Below are 4,974 nucleotides of genomic sequence, written 5' to 3'. Positions count from 1 at the left end.
ATGCCAAGTTTTGAGGGTACCAGCCATATACTTACCTTCAATCTCCAAAGATTTCTTCATAGCTTGGTAGCTATGCTTTATACTAACAGTAGCAACCATATACTTACCAATCAAGTGGAACTTTATGTCATGAGCCAAAGGCCAGTTTTTTTGCTGAGAGTATATACTTACCTTCAAAAAACTTCAAGTTTTAAGTATTCAATACAGTTCGGCAGATTTCAGCCCTGTTTTTCTCCAAGATACCTCCATTGTCCTGGGTGCTAGATCACCGTAACACCTTCTCCCCATATGAAACCATGAGGGAAGGTATTATGCCAAAGTCCAAGAGTTGCCATATTTCTTAACACCGAAGAACCAGACGTCTCCTTGTTAGTGTTTAGACAGAGTTTTATTACCAAAACAATCATAAGCTTTAAGAAAATTCAAGGTTCCATTCACTTCTTATGCGGTTACTAGCTTCAGCTATAGGGTAGAGCAAAAAGTGCATTAGCTCTATACTTATCCCCCCCAAAAGCCAAGTGATTAGTTATCATCCAGAACATTGTAATGTTCGGTTACTGTCAGGTTTGAACAGATAAAAAAAATGACCAGAGTCGGCTTACAACAGAGCCCCCCAAAAAAACCAGTGTCGGCAAATACAACGCTTATCAAAAAGCATGTATCGGCTAAAAAATAGAGCCATCTTTTTTGAACACACTTTAGGTAGGTTGGTAAACGGCAGGACCTGCAGCAGCTTAAGCTAAGCCAAGATACCCATATTTTTCTCAACAAGATCAGTCAACAAATCCCCCAATCCTTCTACTAAATCCCATTAGTATACATTGCTACCATTTTTAAGGGCTATAGTAGTTTTTATGAAAAAAACCAGTCTACGCAGAGTATTGCAAAGACCACTTCGTAAAGAAAAAAAGCCTTAATGAATGTCATTCAGTTATGTGTTATGCTATGAGGACTACTCCAAGTAGTATTAACTAACTGTTTTTGAAGCAATAGATAACCAACAGATTTTTTTCAGAAAAGCTTAGAGAAAAACCTGTGTTTTGAGCGGCGAGCTCTATAGCTCGTACAGTGAAGCAGACAGCCTATTGCCTTTAGTCAGAACAACAAAAACATACACAGGCTAAGTGAGGGGCAAGGTGCGCCCTCACCTTATTTATAGAGTTTTGAGCTGCATTTCCATGAGCGTGATCGATGAGAGAGGCAAGCCGCCCTGTTATGTAGCGCCTTCAAGAGATGCACAGAAAGCCTTGCTAGGGAGATCCATACCCAAGATGCGCAGGCCGCCTACCATTTACAATGAGAGCTCAGTGTTTTACTCACGCCCAATTCTAGGAGAGATTTGTTATGCAAGGGCTTAGTCTCATAAGTTGGATGTCATAAGTTATCATCCCATGAGTGCTTCAAGGTGGGGGAAGAAGGGGGGGGGGGGGAGAAATATAGGAGGAGGAAAAACTAAAGCCTTAATAGTACCACATTGTGTGTGTGTGTGTGTGTGAATTGATTGTCTAACAACAATTTGAACTATACAAACTATTGAACTATATAATGGACCAGACTAGACTTTATAGATGTATAATAATGTATCATCGATGAAGTTAAAGTAACATTTCACGTGGACAAGAAATAGAACATATGTATCTCTCTATTGAACTTATTTGATCAGCTAACACTACAAAAAAAATTCTATATGTAATACATTATGAGATCAGAACACGTCTTTGTGTTTGGAACTGCTCCAATATGTAGATACACTGCTACCGTTGCAGTTACATTTGTACTTCCAAGGAGAGGGTATGTTATTTGTCACCATCCAAGAAACACAAGCATGTCAATACTAGCATTTACTTGGGAAGACAGGTGTCAATGATCCCTTCCCCTTGTTATCGGTGTCAAGAACTACAAAAATTAACTAACAACAAAGCAAAGATCTAAGTAATAAATGTAAAGCGAGAGTGTGTTCGAGATCCAAACTCCTAAGATCTGCGATACTGCCAAATGAGGAGTGATTCGGTCCCTAACAAGGCTTTCATTTCATAAAATCAAAATAGTCATACATATCCCCATTATGAAAATCTATGTTTACATGTTTTAAAACCTTATGGTTATAATTTTCAAGAAAAAAATTTACAACACCTTGTTAGTTTGAGACCCAATATTTCAAAAACAAAACGGTCGCAGTCATCTTCCATGAGATCCTCACTTGAGTTTTTATGTCTTAATCCAAAAGGAGAACCTTATCATAACCTTTAAAGCTAATCCTTTTAATCATCAAGTTTAGCGCTATCAACTAGGTATGAAATAATCCAGCAAGAAGTCCAACCATACAAATATATTAAGCGAGTATAAGTTTGAAGTTAACTAGATCCATTTCCATAGTCGAATACAAATTGGAATTTAGGATTCAATACTTAGAACTAGAGCCATTTCCAAAGCCAAATACAAATGCAACAAAATCTTAAAGCAGCCTACCGAAAACTTTCTTGAGAGGTGGGTGTTGAAGTCTATGTGAATAGTAATCATCCGGTTCATGTAAAACTTCTGAAAAAAGTAGCAACCTTATACAAAATACGAAATTACTACCATTGTTAGCTCCACTAGGTATGCTATAGGAATTGATCAGATTTTCAAAAGGCAAAAAAAAACCCAACAATAACCATATGCAACATGATCAACCAAGCTAGCAAGCTGAAAGATCAAGAAGTAGATTGTCATGAAGAACACCAACAGCTTAAACAAGCTAGCTCGTTAATAGTATGTTAGGCATGGTAGCCCTGAATTAATTAAACACTCATTATGTGTTCATCACATAGATTTAGTCATTTTTAAGCTACCATTTGTTCATTTCGAAGTCACATTATGTATGTCATTCGATTTGTGTAGGAATTTTGACATCATTTCCTTCGTATCTGCTCAATATTTTCAAAAACTATAGTCCCACAACCATCATCTATGATACCCTCACATGAGGTTATTGAAAAAACAAGTAGTGACAATCATCTTGTATAGAGAAGGAATACGAAGGGATTCAACAAACGTGGTTGCATATCATACCAAAACAAGATAGTTTGTTTGTAGGCGTATCCATGCATTCATTTGCATTTTTAATGTAAAACAACAAAACAAACAAAAAAAGGTTATTATTTGTACATCCACCCACACCATGAAATCCCACAACCATAATCTAATATGGTGATATGTATCCCTGGTACAATATGATAATGTCACCCATGCATGTTAGCAAGATGATGGCAATCTGAGATGATCATAAGAGAGAGGCAAAACATGCCAAGTTTCTCCACATAGTACTCCTTGAACTCGGACAAAGGAGCTTATTATTGTGTGGGAGTTTTTGTGTGGTGTTGTGTGTGTGGCATAGAAATCCCGCCCTAGACAAGCCAGAGTCAGAGATTATGAGGCGGTGGGATAAAAAGCTCAAGGAACCCTCGCCATGAAGCCATTCCACATGCAAAAAGTGATTTAGTCAATCCTTGTCAAGCCTAACTTTATTTTGAACCAACCATGCATTATATATGAAATCAAAAATTCTCCAAAAAGACCATTATATACATCAAGAAGAAATATCATTATTACATTCGACACATTTAAGATCGTTGTCTTATATATAGCTCTCCATTTGTGAAAATGCAAACTGATAACTGAAAACCGATGCAACACTCATTGTTTTCTTTAAAAACCCATGTATTGAGTAGGTGCAGATGCACCTACCTGGATTTTAAATTTGCATCATTTACGGTATCAAGAAGGGGAATTGCGTCCAAACACCAATAGTGTATGGGAAATCTTCCTCGATGACGACCATCAGATGCTATCGAATTAGTAGTAGCAGACAATCACCAGCTGATATGAAGGTAGGAAAATAACTTCGATATGTATGTGTGCTAAAGCTAGAAGTGTAGATGAGTGATTCATGCCATCCGAGATCTGCAAAGATCATATCTGTAATGGAGACACCATCAATCACGGGTGAATGTGGAGCGCAAACATGTAGAGGAGGGCCGCTTGTATGTGTCTGTGTGTGTTTTTCAACCCACTACGCAAGACACAAGGGCAGTTGTCCCTGAGAGCCCAGCTACTGTTCTCCATTCCCTTGCTTCAAGTACAACAAGGGTGGAGAAAACACCGATTCCAGGCACCATCACGAAGGACATTATAAGCAAGAGGGTTGCGAGCAAGGGAGGAAGAAAGGCAAGAACAAGGAACGGTAGTTCACGCATGCGTTGATGATAGGAGTGAGCAAGGGTGGGTATCGCGGAGCAAAGGGTTGGCGAGCAAGGAGCAACTTCAAAACACCAAACACGCAGCTATATGTCTAAGTAGGTGTAATTATACGTAACAGGCTCAGCATGAGATTCATTTGTGGGTGGGTGTGAATATGCATGACCACCTTAATCATACCCAAATAAAACCTATGTAATCTAGTCGGCTAGTATGCATGTATACGTGCGTGCACATTTATGCATGTATACGTACGATACTAGTTATTGCCTTAAACATACTAGTTTTATATGTAATAAAGATGTTTAGGATACAAAATCAGGGTCATTACCTTACAGAGCGTCTAAAATGCCCAAATAGATACTATAATTGTACAAGTGGTTCACACAATATGATACATTGAAGGGGATAATGGGTAACGAGTTTATCAAGCCTTGTGAACAGATTCCCACGCTAATCAGATGTGATATTATAATTCTACGTACACCAGATAAGTCGTAGTAAACATGTGGGACAATGGAAAATACCGCAACCTCTTGCACCTGCATTCCTGCAAGCACAGCTCCTCGATATCATATTAACGAACTCACCACCACCCATATGTGAATAATGATGCTTGATATTAATATTGGTCTGGGGTGGCCCTATGAACGCCTTTTTTGTTGCAAAAATAAGGTTGGAAAAACGTCTTAAGCAGAAATGCCCACCCATTCAATACACATGGAGAATACAAGATGC

Source organism: Adiantum capillus-veneris, chromosome 19 (assembly GCF_014529385.1).
Source record: "Adiantum capillus-veneris isolate H3 chromosome 19, ASM1452938v2, whole genome shotgun sequence".
NCBI classification, from domain to species: Eukaryota; Viridiplantae; Streptophyta; class Polypodiopsida; order Polypodiales; family Pteridaceae; genus Adiantum; species Adiantum capillus-veneris.
The sequence above is the reverse complement of the archived record's forward strand: the minus strand, read 5'-3'. Positions refer to the sequence as shown.